Genomic DNA, 23,508 nt, shown 5'->3' with positions numbered 1-23,508 from the left:
TGATATGCATATAACTCGTAGATTTGGATAGAAAACTCTAAATTTTCCAAAACTGTTAAAATAATGTCTGTGAGTATAACAGAACTGATTTGGCAGGTGAGAACCTGAGAAAAATCCATTCAGGAAGTAGTTTTTTTTTGGTTTTGTAGTTTTCTATTCAATGCCATTACAGTATCCATTGATTTAGGACTCAAATTGCAGTTCCTATGCCTTCCACTAGATGTCAACAGTCTTTAGAAATTGTTTCAGGCTTGTATTCTGAAAAATGAGGAAGTAAGACCAGTCGGAATGAGTGGACCCTAAAGTGTCATAGAGTTTTTTCATGCGCGCGACTGAGAGAGTACCTTTCTTGTTTACCTTTTATATTGACGACGTTATTGTCCGGTTGAAATATTAGCGATTGTTTTAGTCAGATTTTTTGTCTGCCTGTTTTGACTGCGTTTGAGCCTGTGGATTACTGAAGAAAACGTGCGAACAAAACAGAGGTTTTTGGATATAAAGAGACTTTATCGAACAAAAGAAACATTTATTGAGTAAATGAATGTCTGCTGAGTGCAAACATATGAAGATCATCAAAGGTAAGAGATAGATTTTATCTCTATTTCTGATATGTGTAACTCTTCTACTTGGCTGGCTACTGTTTGTAATGATTTGTCTAGTGGGCTATGTTCTCAAATAATCGTAAGGTATGCTTTTGCAGGAAAAGCATTTTTTAAATCTGACACCGTGGTTGGATTCACAAGAAGTTCATCTTTAAACCTATGTAAAATATGTTTTGTTTTCTGAATTTTTATAATGAGTATTTCTGTATTTGAATTTGGTGCCCTGCAGTTTCACTGGCTGTTGAAGAGGTGGGACGCTACCGTCTCACGTACCCTAGAGAAGATAAATTCACTGAGGAGGATGTTCCTCCTCCTCACACACATACACAAAAGGACAACACAAGATCCCACTATACAGGGCCAGGTGAAAATAGGTTACAGGAAGAGAGAAGGGAGATACAAAGACGGAGCGTCTGAAAACATCTTGCTCGTTTCCGATGCCTTCTGTGGGCTGACGCCACTAACTGTACAAACAAAATATATTTGAGGTCTGGCCACCACCACACAAAGGTGCCCTATCGCAGAAGGCAAACTGTAGTTCTCATCATGGTCGGCTGATGCTGCCATAAAGGACAATGATGAGGAAATATCTCAAGGGGCAGAATAGCAATCTGTTTCAGTGCATAAACATGCTCATATGAGAGAGGGAGAGGGCTGTGGTTAAAGACAACGAGGATATAGCCCTGTATTATCGTTAGCATTAGTGAGTAGCACAGGTGAAGGACATAGTCACATGAAGACAGTGTTTCCAGACCTGGTCCTCAGGAACCCCCAACCATTGCACATATTTGTTCCATTCCACCGCTCATCAGCAAACCTGATTCAATGAATCAACGGCTGAATTGACTAGTTGAATCAGGTGGGCTAGTGCTGCTGGAATCAAACACATAGTGCATTCGGAAAATATTCAGACTCCTTGACTTCCATATTTTGTTAAGTTACAGCCTTATTCTAAAATTGATTCAATTGTTTTTTCCCCCTCATCAATCTACACACACCCCATATTGACAATGCAAAAATTGTTTTTTTGCTAGTTTATAAAGAATTTAAAAAACTGAAATATTAAATTTACATAAGTATTCAGACCCTTTCCTCAGTACTTTGCTGAAGCACCTTTGACAGCGATTACAGCCTGGAGTCGTCTTGGGTATGACGCTACAAGCTTGGTACATCTTTATTTTGGGGAGTTTCTCCCATTCTCTGCAAATCCTCTCAAGCTCTGTCAGGTTGAATGGGGAGTGTTGCTGCAAAGCTATTTTCAGTCTCTCCCGAGATGTTCGATCAGGTTCAAGTCCGGGCTCTGGCTGGGCCACTCAAGGACATTGAGACTTGTCCCGAAGCCACTCCTGAGTTGTCTTGGCTGTGTGCTTAGGGTCGTTGTCCTGTTGGAAGTTGAATCTTCTCCAGAGCGCTCAAGACCTCAAACTGGGGCACAGGTTTTCATCAAGGATCTCTCTGTACTTTGCTCTGTTCACCTTTGCCTCGATCCTGACTAGTCTCCCAGTCCCTGCCGCTGAAAAACATCCCCACAGCATGCTGCTGCTGCTGCCACCACCATGCTTCACCGTAAAGATGGTGCCAGGTTTCCTACAGACGTGACACTTGGCATTCAGGCCAAAGATTTTAATCTTGGTTTCATCAGACCAGAGAATCTTGTTTCTCATGGTCTGACAGTCCTTTAGTTGCCTTTAGGAAACTCCAAGTGGGCTGTCATGTGCCTTTTACTGAGAAGTGACTTCTGTCTGGCCACTCAAATCAAATTTTATTGGTCACATACATGCGTTTAGCAGATGTTATTGCTGGTGTAGTGGTGGAGTGCTGCAGAGATGGGAGAACCTTCCAGAAGGATAACCACCACCACAGAGGAACGCTAGAGCTCTGTCAGAGTGACCATCGCGTTCTTGGTCACCTCCCTGACCAAGGCCCTTCTCCCCTGATTGCTCAGTTTGGCCGGGCAGCCAGCACTAGGAAGAGTCTTGGTGGTTCCAATCTTCTTCCATTTAAGAATGATGTAGGCCACTGTGTTCTTGGGGACCGTTAATGCTGCAGACATTTTTTGGTACCCTTCCCCAGATCTGTGCCTCGACACAATCCTGTCTTGGAGCTCTACGGACAATTCCTTCGACCACATGGCTTGGTTTTTACTCTGACATGCACTGTCAATTGTGGGACCTTAAATTAGACAGGTGTGTGCCTTTCCAAATCATTTCCAATCAATTGAATTTACCACAGGTGGACTCTAATCAAACAGGATGCACCTGAGCTCAATGTCGAGTCTGAATATTAATGTAAATAAGGTATTTCTGCTTTTAATAAATTTGCAAAAATCACTTTGTCATTATGGGGTATTGTGTGTAGATTGATGAGGATTTTGTTTAAATTTAATCCATTTTAGAAATATGTCTAACATAAAAACAGTGGAAAAAGTCAAGGGGTCTGAATACTTTATGAATGCACTGTACATTGAGAAACGCTATCCTGAAGGAGAGTCTGAGATGGACGCCATATGTCAATATATAGTGTCACTTCAGACTGAGTCCAATATAGCAATTCCTGCATACAAAACCTGCCTTCCCATCACCCCCTCTCTTCATCAACCCAAGTCTGAGGGGGTAGTGTTGCATAATTGTCTCCTCCCCTCATCTACATGGAGATGCTACAAGTCTATAAACAGTATTTTATACATGGTCATGTAAAAAGTAGAATTTCCATGTAACCTTGTTATTATCCCTCCATGTCCCTCCCACTGTCAATCCATCTTAATTTGAGTGTCATGCAAATGATAACCGGACCAAGCATAGACACCACTTCTCCTTCAGTCTTTCATTTTCCCAACTCATCCCCGTCATGCACACCTCCCAGCCTACCTTTGCAGTGAATTCATTTTTCATTTTAAGCTCTTAAAAAACTAAAAACCCAATTAATCAAACAAGGGAACCCCCAGAAATGGGGATGTCGTGAAAAGCCTACTGGGAGGCGAAACTACTCATCCAGGACAACGGTGCCAATTAGCCACCATAGACAACAGCACAGTTATTGACAGATTCTCCTTCACCTACTGGCCTTAGTTCTCTTTACACTAGGACACAGAGAGCAAAGAAATGAAAACTACAGTATAAGTGTTCTGGACTGGTGTTCACTGTTAACAATTCTGTTACTACTACTTTACTATTCTGGCTGACTCATAACAGCACAGACATCCCTACAAATCAGTGAAGGGGACAGTGTTTGGATGACAGGGAATGATACACATCCTGGATGACACGTCCTGACTGTCAACATTGGGAAAAGTTCAACATTGGGGGGAAAAAAAGGTCAAAAGAGCGGGAAAAGGTCAAAGCCGTGGCAGGATACGCGTTCCACAAAAGGTCACAGCGTCAAAGTGGTATGATTTGTGTGAAAGGTATATTTTGGTGGACAAAAAAACATTGTGGAAAGTGACAATTAAATTCACTTCATTTAACAAGACGTGGCACACCATAAAATTGAAATGATTTTGTAGGACGTAACTACGTCTAAGTAATTTTCAAATTACTTTTTTTATTTTAAGATGTGAAACAAACAGTGCAACAAAAGGAGAGCTACAGTAGTGTAGCACACCAGCCACACAATCTACTGCAAGGAAATGTGAGATTCTACTGCCTGCCGGATCTGGGAAGTGCTAAAAGAAGGGAAACACCTTCTCATTGACAGGTGGGAAGAGTTACTTATGTCAATATATAGTGTCACTTCAGACTCTGAGTCCAATATAGCAATTCCTGCATACAAAACCTGCCTTCCCATCACCCCCTGTCTTCATCAACCCAAGTCTGAGGGGGTACTGTTGCATAATTGTCTCCTCCCCTCATCTACATGGAGATGCTACAAGTCTATAAAGCAGTATTTTATACATGGTCATGTAAAAAGTAGAATTTCCATGTAACCTTGTTAATATCTCTCCATGTTCCTCCCACTGTCAATCCATCTTAATTTGAGTGTCATGCAAATGATAACCGGACCAAGCATAGACACCACTTCTCCTTCAGTCCATCAGCCTTTCATTTTCCCAACTCATCCCCTTCATGCACACCTCCCAGCCTACCTTTGCAGTGCATTCATTTTTCATTTTAAGCTCTTAAAAAACTAAAAACCCAATTAATCCAACAAGGGAACACCCAGAAATGGGGATGTAGTGAAAAGCCTACTGGGAGGCGAAACTACTCATCCAGGACAACGGTGCCAATTAGCCACCATGGTGCCATACGCATTTAACCTTTATGGTCACTGACACAATGGCAGAGGTTCAACACAAGAGAACACAGTGGCATTAGGACCCCCGTGGACCTAAAATGTTCTTATGAAAGGAGTCATTCAAAAAGGTCTCACTTTGTCTGATCGAACCAATTATAGGCTACCCTGTTCACACTATTGAGCTGAACTACACTGGGCTGAACGGTACTGGGCTGAACTGGTTACGCATCCACCATCTTGCCGTGCTGGAAAGGACAATGTGAAAACTAAATATCTATTCCAGCACAGCAAGGTTTGGGTAGGCACAGTTTATTTTATGTATCCCTTATTTTACCAGGTAAGTTGACTAAGAAAAAAAATCTTATTTGCAGCAACAACCTGGGGAATAGTTACATGGGGAGAAGGGGGGTAGGGGTGAATGAGCCAATTGGAAGCTGGGGATGAGTAGGTGACAATGATGGTATGAATTTAGCCAGGATGCCAGGGTTAACACCCCTACTCTTACGAGAAGTGCCATGGGATCTTTGGTGACCACAGAGAGTCAGGACACCCAGAGAGTCAGGACACCCATTCCGAAAGACCGCACCCTACACAGGATAATGTCCCCAATCACTGCCCTGGGGCATTGGGAGATTCTTTTTTTGGACCAGAGGAAAGAGTGCCTCCTACTGGCCCTACAACACCACTTCCAGCAGCATCTGGTATCCCATTCAGGGACCGACCAGCACCAATACTGCTTACTTTTGAGGCAAGCCAGCAGTGAGATGCAGGGTGATATGCAGTTGTCTGAAAGGGTATGAGTCATCTGGGACCTGGTGATGCTTGGCGACCACGTGTTCCACATGAGTTCCACAGCTGCGTTTTGCTTATCGAGCAAAAACGTTGGGGAGGCCTGCTAATTAAGCGTCGCAGGGAGCCATTCATCTGGGCTGATTGTTTCTGCACAGGGTTTAATCAGCCTCGCGTGAAGCCCACTGAACAACACAGCAACCCCCATTCAGGTGTTAACAAGGCCGTGACGCCAAACATACACATTTAACATGCAAAACCAAGCATTCTTGAGACCCATTCGCAAACCAATTACATCCCATGCTGCTATTGAATTAAATTGATACTCTTCTTCTGAGAGTTTGCTGGCTAAGGCCCCGTTAAAAAGGGGCATTCCAAGGTGAGTAGTAAAGGTACCTTTTTCTTTGACTGACAACAAATAGGCCAATGCAATACCTGTGTAATATCTGTGGGAAAGTTTAGCCAATTACTTTCTCATCTCACTTCCAGATTCAAACAATGGTTTTCAGTAAACCAATGGCTATGTGTGAGTATGTATAGCCTGCAGCTGTTGGGGATTTCATATAACCTACACATTTTTGGTTCAGGACTTACACTGAACAGAAACCACATTACAAGCAAGGGTATCCCACAATGCACGCTTCGGCACTCCTCTTTGGGAATGCCCTGGCTCTCACTAAAACTGACGTCTTTTTCATTGATACTCACCAACTTGAAACGGGACTGGTTTCAATTGTAATTATTTCAAGGAACAGCATAGGTTAAAGGTTAAACCATAAACTATATATGCAAATAAGGGGACATTACTGGCTGTGCTGACCTTTCATGACCTGTGGACAGCGAGAAAAAGGCTAAAACCAACACGGCATTACAGTGATCTTCTCCATACTAAGTTACCGTACAGGTTGCAATGTGCACAATCGCATTGTGAATCAACTGCAATATTGTTTGAAAAACATTGTTACTGGACATGTCAGAAAGAAATTAGAAGCCTGTGAGGACACATTGTTCTGCACTCTCGTTTTACACACGCTGCTATGCGAGATGGATCCCTTGTTTACCGCTACACTTCACATACATTCATTAACATCACACATATCAATCAATAAGCTACTGACGACAAGGCATCTCCCCCTCAAAGGATTTTCACTTGGGCGGATTCTTAAATAAACTTCATTTTCCTGATTAAGATGTAATTATACAGATTTCTCTCCCCTCAAACAGAGAGCGTTTATATCTTAATTTCAAGTAAGTATGGACACCTAAATGAGCATAGATTTTAAATGGGGTCCCTCTTCTAAGGATCCCTCTTCCACAACTGAAAACACAAGGAAGGCCTTTCATTGGACACAGCAGATTTCAGAAGATATCACAGGCAGTGTGCTGGGTATGACAATCCTTTTGCACTGCAAATGTATTTGAGCTTAAATAACATAGGTCTACTTAATGCTGGACAATAACATAGCAAAGCTAGTGGTACCAAAGCTGACTGACTCAACTGCAAATTTGAGACTCCTTTAAATAAAAAATTAAGGCTACCGCCCTAATTTACCCTACCCCCTCATAAAATCATCTCTGATATAAACTTAAGTGGAAAAGCCGCCGGACCATAGCTTCTCCAGACCAATAAGTGGCACACTGTTGATATTGCAGAGAGCTTCCTGTACACTGTCGTAGGAAAGTCTGAGGTAATGGTGTTGTCATGACTCTGCTTTGTATAGAATCAAATCACATTTTATGTCTCCTGCGCTGAATACAACAGGTAGACCTTAACGTGAAATGCTTACTTACAAGCCCTAATCCAACAATGCAGATTGTTTTTTAAAGTAAGAAAATATTTGCTGAAAAAAATCATTAAATAAACTAAAAATAAGAAAAATAAGAAAAGTAACAATAAAATAACTAAACGAGGTTATATACAATGGGGTACTGGTACCAAGTTAATGTGCAGGGGTACAGGAACCAACAGCTGGTGAATAGCTGGTGTCAAGGCACACAGGCTTTATCTGTGAGAGTTCCAGTCTCCTGCCAAACCCAGGGCCATTGAGTCAATCTGGACATGCCAACTCAGTGGTAGGGTCATCACACACAGCAAAAGCGAGGGTCTCTTGAAACAAGCACTGAGTGTCTGAATCAATGGGGGAGTACAATCAACATTGTACTTTTCCCCACACCATGTGAGAAAAATACCTTCCCTATAAAAGGTCATGAGATCAATATTAGGATAGTCAATATTCGAGGGACTCCACCACAACATGTTCCTTTCATCAGGCGTCGTTGTGGCTGGATCCTAAGTACATCAGTGGAGGGCACCTGGTCTATTGTTACCCAACCGCAGGTGCACTGGTCGCTTATTTAGAGCCTGTCACTTTGTTGTGTTTGAACAAAGGGGGTGTTTAAAGGGCAGCCCGCCTATTTTCTAACCTTTTTCCTTTTGACCAAGGTCAATGATCCTAAAGCAGAGCCAAGGCCACTTACATTGAGTTCTGTTGTGATCTTTCCCTCCAAAAATGATAAAGCCTACGTAAACTGTCCAGTTTGTCTGATATAGGCCTAAAATCTTCTTATAAGCCATGTTTGTTTGGAACAGATGTGTCCCCAGGAGAGGAAGCAGTTGCTTATCCTTAAATGAGATGCAGAGGCTGATAGTTTTAACGGATTATAAAAATGGCATCTGTAAGTTCTATTGAGCCAAGGGACTGGCTTAGCCATGATTTGTGATAGATCTGAAATACTGCATTCATGATACACATCTACAGAAACCAAACAGTGTAACGTTTATCAAGGCTAATGCTCGACCTTTCTTTGTGGAACTGAATCTGTACGATGGGAATTTGTCAACATTGAATCTTGGCACAACGTCGCATCGAAAATGCAGGAGGACGAGTGACGGAGGCCTGATGGGCATTGCTACACCAGGCAGTCAGTTGCGATAAGGCACCGTGGAAATTAAAAAAGTGTGCATACTGAAATCCCTTCATGGGCAGCTCCAGTCTGCTGGAACACATCAATTGTGTTAAAGAACTGCAAATAAATCCAATAAATAAATAACATTGTATGTCACATACTACCTAAACTGAGTAAACCCTCCTTGATTATGAACTATCGATGCTCTATATCAGGGACAGCATTCACAAATATGCTAAAGCCACCCCAAAACATGATAAGACATTTGTAATAGATTCCTCTTCTACCCCATGCAGTTGAGTGTGATCAGGGACATAGGTCTCGCCATACAAATACAGTATGGGAAGGAGCAGATGGATGGTAGAGTGATACACATTGGAGGACATGGCCATGGCTGTTCCATCATTGACAAAGCAGTGCCGTAATCATACTGCTAGACAGTGTTCAACACCAGGGACTACCATTCATAGACTGCAGACTTTTATTCATAGAGAAAGGGAGAGAGAAAGGTAGACAGAAATGAGCACTGGATTTTCCAGGGCTCAGAAAGTACAGTACTTCTATATTTTTTTCTGGTAGAATTGAGTGTCTGGTGGGTGGCAAAGCACAGGTGAAAAAATGTAGTGTAGGCTTATAAAGACAAAGGGAAAAGTAAATAAACAAATAAAATCTTCAGACAACAAGACCCACGATGAAGGATTCATGTTTGGATGTGTTAATCCTTCATTCCTGAATATCTTGGATTGGTAAAAATACAGTTGGTTATGCATCTCTTATTTCCATATATGATTGAAAGAAAATACTTCCTCTTGGCTGAAGTTTTAACTCAAAAATAACTTGACATTGCACCTGAATACCCCTGTGTTATTCTAAAGTTGAGACCCCAAAATAGAGCAGACATAGGGTATATTTGAAACTTTTAGGAATGGGCCCTCCTGCGTTCAGAATGGGCCCACCTGTGTTCCAAATAACAGCAGTCTTCATCAATTCCGCTGAGACTTTTCCTTACATTGTTCCGTAAACTGTAGCCTATAATTAGACCTATATAGACACTTAGAGCTCCCGCAGTCAGATTAATTCTTACAAAGTAATTCAATGAGGGATGAGTAGAATAATTGAAATGTAATTCAATCTCAGTCTTTTGGCAATCTGTTAACCATCGATAGGCTAATATAATGGTTTAGGACTATTCTCATTGGGAACAAATGTATATTGCAATTTAGTCTCTTCCAACAGCTGCCTGGCAAGACAGTCTACATATGAACCCCGAAATGTTGCCAAAGCCGCATGAGTATCAGACAGTTCGGCTTGTCCCGGTTCAGTAGCCTTGGCTCTACCCAAACCACCTATATAAATAAATTAGGCGCTCTCTCACTATTGACTTTTCTGCTGCACCGAGAATAATAGCCAGCACATATTAGCTAATTTGCGTTTCTTTCCTAACGTCATCTAGGCATCTACTGCCGTTTATCAGTGGCTGCCCGTTGGTTACAATCAATACATACATTCGCGTGAATTAAATTTCAAGTCTTACATGTCAAACGTCAGGCAGCCATTTGCGTGCATATGGAACCAGTTGAGAGCACGTCCTCACTTACATACATGGCTGATGCATTTTCGGATTTTTTCCCCCTAATTGTACAGCCATCAACTACAATGCACACTAGCTTTGGCTACTCGCTGCGCTCTCCACACAGCTCTGTGAAACTACCGCTTGGTCTTGTGTCTACAAGTACCACTACATTGGTCGTATACACGGATAATCTTAATACAACGGGTTTTAAAGCGAAAAATGTGGTATATTTAGAGCATTTCACCGTGTGCACATGCACTGCTTGTGTAGCCTGCCGGGCGCACACAGCGCATTCTCCGCCAATATGATTTAACCCCTAGAGACGCGAGATGAAACAATGAAACGTATTTTAGACATTCACTACAATGTTGCTATTAACCGCATCTTTGATATTTCTCTAAAAATGTTAGTTTCTTTAACATGCGTTCTTTATGACAATGCGCGACATGTATAAAAAATGCCTATCAAATTATCCCAGACCTTGATTAGTCACTTTGAACCGTTGGTTGTTGATGGCTTGCAAATAAACTTGCATCAATATACGAACCATGCTATGGTATTGTTTGTCTTTGCGCCACATTTACCCCCGAGTCACCCCCCATAACGTTGGGTGTGATTATTACTACCCCAAGTAGAGTTCACTCTACCATCCGTAAGAAACCAAATCCTGCCGCCGCAATTTCAAAAATGATATTCCATTTTAGCTAGGCCTCATCCATATCCTCGGACTCACCTGACTCGCCTTTACCCCTCAGGTTCCACAAGCTCAGGGTTCTCTTTCCGATCCTGAAGCGCTGCAGTAGCTCCTCACGACCAGGCACCGGCAGGCAACACAAAAGCTCTGATTGGGCCTCAACGAGCGCTCATCCCCTTGGTCTCAGCCCAGACAGACGGGTTATTGGTCGGCGGCTGTGTCGGAGGCGCGCCCCTATTATTATAAGGTGTGTGTTTTTGTCTATGTCTAGAGGGGAGGGGACAAAAAGCACTGAAATGATGGGAACTAAATGGCTTGTTATGGGCGCCGTGTCCGCAGTACAAGGCAAGCGTACTACATTGACAGATAAAGAGTGGACAACCGTATTAAGTCCCTCTTCATTCAGCGATGGCCATCGACTGGATCTCCGAGGAACAATGCCCTTTCTACGACTCATCTTGAACCTAGTATTTTCGTAACTTGTAGAATCGCTTTTCTACCAAGAAGAACACCCGATCAAACGCTTGATAGTCTGTCTATATGGCAGTAAATCATATGCGTAAAAGCGTAAATAAAATAAATCAATTTGGTGTTATATAATTGATATTTTTCAAATTGTAACTTTTTTAACACAATTTAGGAATTGTCAAAATAATATATAGTTTATATACAAGGCCAGCGTATAATGCATATTCAAAGACAAGATCATGTCACATCTGTAAACTATCCTTTAGGCTACAATAGAAATTAGATCGATTATTGTAATAGCGAATGGATGAACGATGACACGATCAATAATGTATAGCCTCTCTGCGTTGAGGCACGAACAGTAAGATGCCTGACCTACTTACAAACTATAGCCTAATCGAAAGTAAATGCTTCAATATGCATATTTGGAACAAAAATAGGATCGTTAAAGCATGGATTTGGCTCGGAGTATTGATGAACTCCACTTTAGGCCGTGCGTAAAAGGCAAGAAATATTGTTCTTTACAAAAAAAGTGAGTGTATATTACTGGAAACTTTCGAAGTTTACCAGTAAACTACCAGAATTTTGGTATCTTTCAAGGATTTTATGTACTTCAGATTATTACAGGTGTCTGTAATTATCTCGGGCCCTCTCTCTGGTCATATCACATATATAAAAAAAATATATGAAATAAATAAATAAAATGCTAATTGAAAATGATCAATGACAAAGCTGTTAAATATTATCCTAAATATAAACCATACATTTTGCAAATACCATTGATGCTTAATATGAGGCTTTCAGCATTAGATATCCTTTATATTTTTTACACACTTTAATTTATTTTACTATGTAAATATGTGTTTGTTGTCAATGTTTTGGAGTCAAAATAGTTGCAGTTGTGAAAAAGTCAATAGTTGGACAACTTGCAGAGGTAATTTAAAATAGTGCCGCTCTTGAAACTCATGGACAATATGGACACATAAACATGAGTGCTATATGGAATACGTTTTATAAAAGTTATTCAAGTATAAATTACCAATGTTACGATAGATTTCCATAGATTTTCTGTTAATTACCAAAATCACTGAAGATTCCGGTAACTTTGGTATATTACCGGTAGCTTTGCAACCCTATGCAGGGTTGCAGAGCCGCAGTTTATGCTATATTAATCGCGATTGTGTTGATATTCACTGTTAAAATCATGACAATGTTTGCAACAGCGATAACTGAGCCCTCTAGCGGCATGCAAAGAAACCCTCGCTTGGCACTTGGCCAACACATGTAACCATACAGTCAATATACTACATGTATTGTACAGTCCTATCAGGCGATTATATAAAATCACAAAGGTTATATGCTACTCATGTAAACCCCCAGTGATGTAATCTTGAGGTTTTACCATCTGTAAATAATGGGTTTGACATCAGTATTTTGTTATTTATTTACCATAAATGTTATATTACACTATATAGAATTAATTATTCACGATTAAATATTAAACTGGGTCACGTTAGTCTTATAACCTGAGCTGGCTTAGCCATGTCCTGTAAAATATAATTTCATATTATCAATCAGCCTTGCGCAAGGCCAAAGGGTTGACACATCTTCAAGTCATTTGTTTGGTCAAAGTCATTAACTATGAAGAGTAGCCAAGGAAACCTGGTTAGGGAGCTTTGTTCACTAATTGACATTAATCAATGGGATGAGGTAATGCCTCAAAACCAAGCTGACTCTTGCTCAGGGTTCTTCAGTATCTATGTATTGTATAGTGAAAATAGAAGCTTCATCACTCTTTATGGACACAAAATGACTGCAGTCACCTTTTCATTTTTAGAGTGTGTATGTCTGTATCTATTTAACCCCTGCTAAATATGAGAAATACATCTGCCAAACATCTGAGAGTTTTTTCTTGCTGTATCTGTTGTCGACTACTACTCTCTTTTTGGACTCTCTCATCATTTAAACATATATACTTTTTATTTAACCAGGTAAGTCAGTTAAGAACAAATTCTTATTTACAACGACGGCCTAGGAACAGTGGGTTAACTGCCTTATTCACGGGCAGAATGACAGATTTGTACCTTGTCAGCTCGGGGATTCGATCCACCAACCTTTCGGTTACTGGCCCAACGTTCTAACCACTAGGATACATGCTGCCCGGCACCAAAGAATTATGAAACATAAAATTAAGATTACAGCGAAAAATCTTCACAGAATATAAACACATCCTCTATCTGCAGTGTGTCAGGGTCAAGTGAACCTTAATAGTGGTCAGTTCCTGGTTATGTCCCCTACTCTAAATAGAGACACTACGCTTTCCTTATTTTTATTATCCAAATCATATTAAGTAAAATAAAAATGTATTTGTCACATGTGCCGAATACAGCAGGTGTTGTATTCTTGGCCATGTACTATTATAATCTCCATCCGGCACAGCCAGAAGAGGACTGGTCACCCCTCAGAGCCTGGTTCCTCTCTAGGTTTTTTCCTATGTTCCTGCCTTTATAGGGAGTTTTTACTAGCCACCGTGCTTCTACATCTGCATTGCTTGCTGTTTGGGGTTTTAAGCTGGGTTTCTGTAAAGCACTTTGTGACATCTGCTGATATAAAAAGGGCTTTATAAATACATTTGATTGATTGATTGAGGTCTAGACCTTACCGTGAAATGCTTACTTATGAGCCCTTCTTGAACAATACTGAGTTTTTAAACACTAAGAAAATGTGCTAAATAAACAAAAGGAAAAATAGTAACACAATAAAATAACAATAACAAGGCTATATACAAGGGGTTGTCACCCCCTGACCGTAGAGAGCTTTTTATGTCTCTATTTTGGTTTGGTCAGGGTGTGATTTGGGTGGGCATTCTATGTTCATTTTCTATGTTTGTATTTCTTTGTGTTCGGCCGGGTGTGGTTCTCAATCAGAGGAAGCTGTCTATCGTTGTCTCTGATTGAGAACCATACTTAGGTAGCTTTTCCCCACCGATGCTTTGTGGGTAGTTATTTTCTGTTTTGTGTTTCTGCACCTGACAGGACTGTTTCGGTTTTCGTTCATTCTCTTTGTTATTAGTGTTCAGTTGTAATAAAAAGCATGAACACTTACCACGCTGTGCTTTGGTCCACACCTTCTTCAACAGAGGCTGTTATAGCAGCAAAGGGGGGACCAACTCCATATTAATGCCCATGACTTCGGAATGAGATGTTCGACAAGCAGGTGTCCACATACTTCTGGTCATGTAGTGTAGTTCACACTAAAATAATTTTCTGATCTTCTAAGTGATCTAATGTGGAGAGGAGTCCCTGTCCCATGTCATGTGTAGTGTAGAACTAGCTCTAAGTGATCTAATGTGGAGAGGAGTCCCTGTCCCATGTTATGTGTAGTGTAGAACTAGCCATTGTCCTCAATGAATAGAAAAGATGGGCACTGTCTAATTTCAACACTTTCCCTTTCATTTTGGAACATGGACACCCTGGATTAGACACTTCCGGGTTGGAGGGAGTAGTCGCATTCCGCTTCGCTCCACAGGTAGTATTACCATTTCATTTTCATTTTCATTACAGTACAACGGTTTGATTTGTTTGATCTTAGCTAGCTACATAGCCGTCTTTGTATCAAACATAATTGTGTAGTTATTGAGGTTCGCTAGCCAGCTATTTTCGTCCTAACGTAACGTAACGTAGTCAACACTGCTAGCTAGCCAGCTAGCCACCGAATAGCAGCACTGTAGAAACGATTGCATTACAACGGAACGACTTGATTAGTGTAGTGTGTAGTGTTAGCTAGCTACACAGTTGTCTTTGCTATCTTTGATTTGTTTGATCTTAGCTAGCTACTTAGCTAGCTACATAGCCGTCTTTGTATCAAAGATAATTGTGTAGTTATTGAGGTTCGCTAGCCAGCTATTTTCGTCCTAACGTAACGTAACGTAGTCAACCCTGCTAGCTAGCCAGCTAGCCACCGAATAGCAGCACTGTAGAAACGATTACATTACAACGGAACGACTTGATTAGTGTAGTGTTAGCTAGCTACATAGTTGTCTTTGCTATCTTTGTATCTAAGATAATTGTGTAGTTTTGAGTAATTATCGGTTAGCTAGCCAGCTATTTTCGTCCGCCGCGCTGCCGTTCTCCTACCTAGTCAACACTGCTAGCTAACACTGCTATCTAGCCAACTTCTACCGAATAGCAGCACTGTAGAAACTTACATTACAACGGAACGACTTGATTAGCGTAGTGTTAGCTAGCTACATAGTTGTCTTTGCTGTCCTTGTATCCAAGATAATTGTGTAGTTTAGAGAAATTTAGAGAAATTGTCGAGGTTACCTAGCCAGCTACACTTTCAACAACGCAGCCACTGCTAGCCAGCAGTGGTCAATAAGATTTTTTTTCAGCAGTAGTCAATAAGATTTTTAATTTTTTTTTGCAACGTAAGCTTAACTTTCTGAACATTCGAGACGTGTAGTCCACTTGTCATTCTAATCTCCTTTGCATTAGCGTAGCCTCTTCTGTAGCCTGTCAACTATGTGTCTGTCTATCCCTGTTCTCTCCTCTCTGCACAGACCATACAAACGCTTCACACCGCGTGGCCGCGGCCACCCTAACCTGGTGGTCCCAGCCCGCACGACCCACGTGGAGTTCCAGGTCTCCGGTAGCCTCTGGAACTGCCGATCTGCGGCCAACAAGGCAGAGCTCATCTCAGCATATGCTTCCCTCCAGTCCCTCGACTTCTTGGCACTGACGGAAACATGGCTCACCACAGATAACACTGCTACTCCTACTGCTCTCTCTTCGTCTGCCCACGTGTTCTCTCACACCCCGAGAGCTTCTGGTCAGCGGGGTGGTGGCACCGGGATCCTCATCTCTCCCAAGTGGTCATTCTCTCTTTCTCCCCTTACCCATCTGTCTATCGCCTCCTTTGAATTCCATGCTGTCACAGTTACCAGCCCTTTCAAGCTTAACATCCTTATCATTTATCGCCCTCCAGGTTCCCTCGGAGAGTTCATCAATGAGCTGGATGCCTTGATAAGCTCCTTTCCTGAGGACGGCTCACCTCTCACAGTTCTGGGTGACTTTAACCTCCCCACGTCTACCTTTGACTCATTCCTCTCTGCCTCCTTCTTTCCACTCCTCTCCTCTTTTGACCTCACCCTCTCACCTTCCCCCCCTACTCACAAGGCAGGCAATACGCTTGACCTCATCTTTACTAGATGCTGTTCTTCCACTAACCTCATTGCAACTCCCCTCCAAGTCTCCGACCACTACCTTGTATCCTTTTCCCTCTCGCTCTCATCCAACACTTCCCACACTGCCCCTACTCGGATGGTATCGCGCCGTCCCAACCTTCGCTCTCTCTCCCCCGCTACTCTCTCCTCTTCCATCCTATCATCTCTTCCCTCTGCTCAAACCTTCTCCAACCTATCTCCTGATTCTGCCTCCTCAACCCTCCTCTCCTCCCTTTCTGCATCCTTTGACTCTCTATGTCCCCTATCCTCCAGGCCGGCTCGGTCCTCCCCTCCCGCTCCGTGGCTCGACGACTCATTGCGAGCTCACAGAACAGGGCTCCGGGCAGCCGAGCGGAAGTGGAGGAAAACTCGCCTCCCTGCGGACCTGGCATCCTTTCACTCCCTCCTCTCTACATTTTCCTCTTCTGTCTCTGCTGCTAAAGCCACTTTCTACCACTCTAAATTCCAAGCATCTGCCTCTAACCCTAGGAAGCTCTTTGCCACCTTCTCCTCCCTCCTGAATCCCCCCCCCCCCTCCTCCCTCTCTGCAGACGACTTCGTCAACCATTTCGAAAAGAAGGTCGACGACATCCGATCCTCGTTTGCTAAGTCAAACGACACCGCTGGTTCTGCTCACACTGCCCTACCCTGTGCTCTGACCTCTTTCTCCCCTCTCTCTCCAGATGAAATCTCGCGTCTTGTGACGGCCGGCCGCCCAACAACCTGCCCGCTTGACCCTATCCCCTCCTCTCTTCTCCAGACCATTTCCGGAGACCTTCTCCCTTACCTCACCTCGCTCATCAACTCATCCTTGACCGCTGGCTACGTCCCTTCCGTCTTCAAGAGAGCGAGAGTTGCACCCCTTCTGAAAAAACCTACACTCGATCCCGCCGATGTCAACAACTACAGACCAGTATCCCTTCTTTCTTTTCTCTCCAAAACTCTTGAACGTGCCGTCCTTGGCCAGCTCTCCTGCTATCTCTCTCAGAATGACCTTCTTGATCCAAATCAGTCAGGTTTCAAGACTAGTCACATAAAGCAATCCTTCTGACCCCCCCCCCCCCCCCCCCCCCCCCCCTTAAAAGATTTAGATGCACTATTGTAAAGTGGCTGTTCCACTGGATGTCATAAGGTGAATGCACCAATTTGTAAGTCGCTCTGGGTAAGAGCGTCTGCTAAATGACTTAAATGTAAATGTAATGTAAATGTAACAGACGACCGTTACAGGGGTACCGGTACAGAGTCAATGTGCAGGGGTACGCGTTAGTCCCTAGCCACCAGGTCATCTCACTAACTGCTGTACTGTATTGTATTGTATTTTTGAAACACATTCAGTGCCTTTCCCAGAAGTGACCTACCACTGCTGCCCAAAAATACCCCACAAAGACAGGAAGTCAAGCCATTCTCGTGAGCCTGCTTTGTGTTCTAGAGTGGTAATTTCCCACGACTACTTAATTAAAGTTTGTATTATACATGAGGCAGTGGGTTGTGCAATGGTATGTACAGTTGAAGTCAGAAGTTTACATACACCTTAGCCAAATACATTTACACTCAGTTATTCACAATTGCTGATATTTAATCCTAGTAAAAACTGTCCTGTCTTTGGTCAGTTAGAATCACCACTTTATTTTAAGAATGTGAAATGTCAGAAAAATAGTAGAGAGAATAATTTATTTCAGCTTTTATTTCTTTCATCACATTCCCAGCGGGTCAGAAGTTTACATACTGTCATGATCGTTAATGGAAGGATTAGACCAAGGTGCAGCGTGGTAGGCGTACATCTTTCTTTTATTAAATGACACCGAAAAACCAACAAAATACAAAACTCCCACAAACTCCCACAAACTAAAGGTGGAAAAAAGGCTGCCTAAGTATGATCCCCAATCAGATACAACGATAGACAGCTGCCTCTGATTGGGAACCATACCCGGCCAACAAAGAAATAGAAAAACTAGAATGCCAACCAAAATCACACCCTGACCTAACCAAATAGAGAAATAAGGTCAGGGGGTCAGGGCGTGACATATACGCTCAATTTGTATTTGGTAGCATTGCCTTTAAATTGTTTAACTTGGGTCAAACATTACAGGTAGCCTTCCACAAGCTTCCCACAATAAGTTGGGTGAATTTTGGCCCAATCCTCCTGACAGAGGTGGTATAACTGAGTCAGGTTTCTAGGCCTCCTTGCTTGCACGCGCTTTTTCAGTTCTGCCCACAATTTTTCTATACGATTGAGGTCAGGGCTTTGTGATGGCCACTCCAATACCTTGACTTTGTTGTCCTTAAGCCATTTTGCCACAACTTTGGAAGTATGCTTGGGGTCAATGTCCATATAGAAGACCCATTTGTGACCAAGCTTTAACTTCCTGACTGATGTCTTGAAATGTTGCTTCAATATATCCACATAATTTTCTTTCCTCATGATGCCATCTATTTTGTGAAGTGGACCAGTCCCTCCTGCAGTAAAGCACCCCCACAACATGATGCTGCCACCCCCATGCTTCATGGTTGGGATGGTGTTCTTCGGCTTGCAAGCATCCCCCTTTTTCCTCCAAACATAACAATGGTCATTATTGTCACGGCCGTCAAAAGGAGGAGACCAAGGCGCAGCGTGGTATGCGTACATTCTTCTTTATTATAAGAATGAACACTGAACAAAACGAACAAAATAACAAAACGAACCGTGAAGCTATACAAATGAGTACTGACAGGCAACTACACATAGACAAGAACCCACAAACACCAAAGGGTAAATGGCTACCTAAATATGATCCCCAATCAGAGACAATGATAAACAGCTGGCTCTGATTGGGAACCACATCAGGCCACCATAGACATATACATCACCTAGACCTACAACAACCCTTGACATACAAAAACCCTAGACAATACAAAAATGAACGTACCCACCCTAGTCACACCCTGACCTAACCAAAATATAAAGAAAACAGAGATATCTCAGGTCAGGGCGTGACAATTATGGCCAAACGGTTCTATTTTTGTTTCATCAGACCAGAGGACATTTCTCCAAAAAGTACGATCTTTGTCCCCATGTGTAGTTGCAAACCGTAGTCTGGATTTTTTTGTCCCCATGTGCAGTTCCAAACCGTAGTCTGTCTTTTTATGGCAGTTTTGGAGCAGTGGCTTCTTCCTTACTGAGCAGCCTTTCAGGTTATGTCGATTAAGGACTTGTTTTACTGTGGCTATAGATACTTTTGTACCTGTTTCCTCCATCATCTTCACAAGGTCCTTTGCTGTTGTTCTGGGATTGATTTTCACTTTTCGCACCAAAGTACGTTAATCTCTAGCAGACAGAACGCGTCTCCTTCCTGAGCGGTATGACGGCTGCGTGGTCCCATGGTGTTTATACTTGCATACTATTGTTTGTACAGATGAACGTGGTACCTTCAGGCGTTTGGAAATTGCTCCCAAGGATAAACCAGACTTGTGGAGGTCTACAATTTTTTTTCTGAGGTCTTGGCTGATATCTTTTGATTTTCCCATGATGTCAAGCGAAGAGGCACTGAGTTTGAAGGTAGGCCTTGAAATACATCCACAGGTACACCTCCAATTGACTCAAATGATTTCAATTAGCCTATCAGAAGCTTCTAAAGCGATTACATTATTTTCTGGAATTTTCCAAGCTGTTTAAAGGCACAGTCAACTTAGTGTATGTACACTTCTGACCCACTAGAATTGTGATACAGTCAATTATAAGTGAAATAATCTGTCTGTTAACAATTGTTGGCAAAATTACTTGTGTCATCCACAAAGTAGATGTCCTAACCGACTTGCCAAAACTATAGTTTGTTAACAAGAAATTTGTGGAGTGGTTGAAAAACGAGTTTTAATGACTCCAACCTAAGTGTATGTAAACTTCCGATTTCAACTGTATGTACAACATACCAGTAGGAACGGAACGCGACATAGTCCCCTGCGCCGAATCTCTCCGTTAATATCCATGCAACCGCTGTACTGTCAGAGGACCATGCAGGGCACAAAGCGTGAGAGTCAGAGTGTTCTTCTCCGGGGCCTGCTCTAAATCATTCATGTGAAGGTGCGCACTGCAACAGGACAAGAGATCAACAGAAAACAGATAAGTTATCTGGAGGGTTGCAACACTGCAGTAGTCCACCAACCGCATTATACTGCATATCCTATGATTCATTGTACCTTGCTTTGAGAGAGGATGCTGTGTGACTTATCTCATGCATTATTTAATCTCAGTGCCTTAATGCACATTGCTTAAGCCAACAGTGTCATTTACATATGAATCTTATAACCTCTCCCTTTTGAGTATTGCATTTGTCAACTATTGTCCCAGCAAATGCTATTTGTAAAGCTCCACATTTCCCTGCAAATCCTTCTTGAAAAACAGCAACACTTTACTTCCTCTGTGAAGCTGGACTTATAATTCAGTGGTGATTTCCTACAATGCGGATCATTCACTGGATTTAGGTATTAAATAGATTAGAGATCAATTTCACACATGTCCACTGTGATTCAACAACATGTTCTCTAATGGTTGGCCATTTTGGTGTGAAAAGGAAGAGAGGGGAAGTCTTATTTTACATGGCTGCACAGAACTTACACCTTCACAGTCATGTCAGATCAGTGACTCCTCAAATGCAGGGAGGAAGAACGCATATTCAAAGTATTTTCATCAGAGACACTGAGTGACTTCCTGATCCCATATGAAAGGACACATGACCATTGACGCCAAAGCTCTCCATCACATGTGGGGATTACGGGTTATGAAATGGGGGTTCTTGAGTACATGCCAGGAAATGACAGTTAAATGGGTGAGGGACTGCTCAAAACACTGCAGATACGGAGGGAAATACACAGTAGTGAAACCTAGGTCATGTTCATTTGGGGAACATTTTATAAGCGATTGTTATTGGACAAGTACAGGAAGTCCCTCCCTATTTTAGTCAGTTTTCTTCATTGGTCAGTTCGGTGTCTAATGAACAGGGCACTTCCCTTGCCCTTCCCAACAATTCGGAAGATGTAGGCCGGGATTCAATCTAAGGGAACTATACAGCCAACAATCACCTTTTAAATGACCTTTTAACGTCAGTTATAGTGCAGCGCCTTGCATTAAATCCCAGCCACATTCATTGTTTACACCACTGGAGATTCCCCTGACATTCCAATAAAATAGTTTGGGTCATTGGCTAATAGGCAATTAGCATGCATGGAAAAGAACAACTGCGTGATCTCCAACCTTGATTGATTGCTGATGAGAATTGCAGTCAGTACAGGTACATTCTGCCTCTCACATGGTTGTCTGGCAGTTGCTTTACCATGCAGGTCCAAATCATGCTTACACTGGGCCACCAACAACATCAGGTCGTTCTTCCCACTGAATATTAGAGGGAGATGGGGAGTCTAAAAGAATGTGGTTAAAAATATCTGCTTTCTCATCCCTTCATACTATTTTTTCACATCTAATTGACTGACAGATTTTCTTGGCAGAGGCTGCAGTGACTGTTTTAGCAAGGCCCTCTATAGATCCAAGTTGGGTTTTGTCATCGCTCTTTAACACCCGTTTGACGAAATGTTTCGAACGGCTTTAAACCCTTGCATCGCTCCAGCTGACACAGAGATATGTTTTTACACCACAATTAGATGTGATGTTTGGCCTAATCCGACATTAACCTCTCTTCAACCTACAGTAGGGTAGAAAGGGAAAAAACTCACACAGAGGGAGATCTGAGGGCGGATGTAGGTTTCAACTGGCCCCGGTCCAGTCTTTGCCAAAAAAACACTTCATTATGGTTGCCCAAATTCAATCTATAATCCTGCCCCCTCTAAGTTGGGTGTGTCAACATTTAGCCCACATTAAATACTGACTCTAAGTAGATTACGAGGTTTAGCTCCTGATTTAAAACCCATACTACAAAATACGGATAAGGTAGCAAACACTTTGGTGAGACTGTCAGATGTTAGAGAGAGGAACAAGTGGTGTTCCAGACAGTTAGTAGATACAGTAGACAAACAGACGGACACAGATGCATAGACACACACGCACATGCACACATAGGAAATATAAAATAGTATATAAACTGTATACCTGAAGAGAAGATAGTATTACTCACATTGACACAATAGTCCAATTGTCTTGCTGATTGACACTGAAAGCATTCGCCTCATACTGTAGGTCTGACAACAAAGGCTGTTGACCTCTGGATTGTTGGCTTCCAAATCAACTCTTATCTCCTTACCCCTAAGCACTCTTGTAGACCTAAAATCATTGAATAAATGTACTGTATGCACTGTGCTGAAAATTCCACCCAGAGCAAGGTGATGCAATTATCATATTGTCTCCATCCCATTTGATCCTTTCAGATTTACAGGAGTGGCTAGGGACCAATGATATGTATCAACCCATTGCTAGGGACTAGGTGGTCGATTTGGGGATTCAAATACATGAACTCATATGAGAAGATTCCAAGTGAGTTCTCCATTTAGTGGCCATATTCTGGCATTGCATTCCTTCACATAAATTCCTTTAACCCCTGTGTAGTCTTAACATTCTCCATACTCCCCTTGTCCTAATGGTCAAAAATGACCCGCCTTCACTAAACCCCTAAAATAAAGCAGCTTAGTTGAATTTTAAACCCCAAATCTATTTTGCATGAAGAAACAAACTTTGTGAATATCTGGGTTTTCCCTCTTCACAATGCAGAAAGACTACATTTAATCAGTGGACACCACAAGTTTTTATTACAACACACCTGTCATAACTGTTTTCTTTACTAAAGTAGAGGTTTATTATTATTATTATTATTGCTAAAGGTACTGCATAGGTGTAAACATAACTTTTTTTGCAAGAGATAGCATTTGTATAGCCTAAGAAAGTAGCAGAAATGTGCAGAAAGTAGTTTGAATGCATTTTATTTAAGGGAAACAATAACAGTCTTGAACATTTTTGCCAACATAGTGATATATTCTTATATACTGTACAATGAGGAATTCAACTAAAACATACTAGTTTTCTCCCATTTTTTTGAACCAT

The 23,508-nt window shown here is 42.0% G+C and overlaps 1 protein-coding gene across 1 annotated transcript in view; it reads right to left on the bottom strand.

Moving 5' to 3' along the window:
• LOC129831112 (transcriptional repressor p66-beta-like) overlaps positions 1–11,246 on the bottom strand; it is a 44,971-nt gene extending 33,725 nt beyond the window's left edge. Inside the window, exon 1 of the mRNA XM_055894172.1 lies at positions 10,835–11,246. The gene's annotated coding sequence lies outside the window, so the exon portion shown is untranslated. The remainder of the gene's footprint in view (positions 1–10,834) is intronic.
• Positions 11,247–23,508: the final 12,262 nt, after the last annotated feature.

Source organism: Salvelinus fontinalis, chromosome 32, assembly GCF_029448725.1.
Source record: "Salvelinus fontinalis isolate EN_2023a chromosome 32, ASM2944872v1, whole genome shotgun sequence".
Classification (NCBI taxonomy): Eukaryota; Metazoa; Chordata; class Actinopteri; order Salmoniformes; family Salmonidae; genus Salvelinus; species Salvelinus fontinalis.
This window is presented reverse-complemented; position numbering and strand designations above follow the sequence as displayed.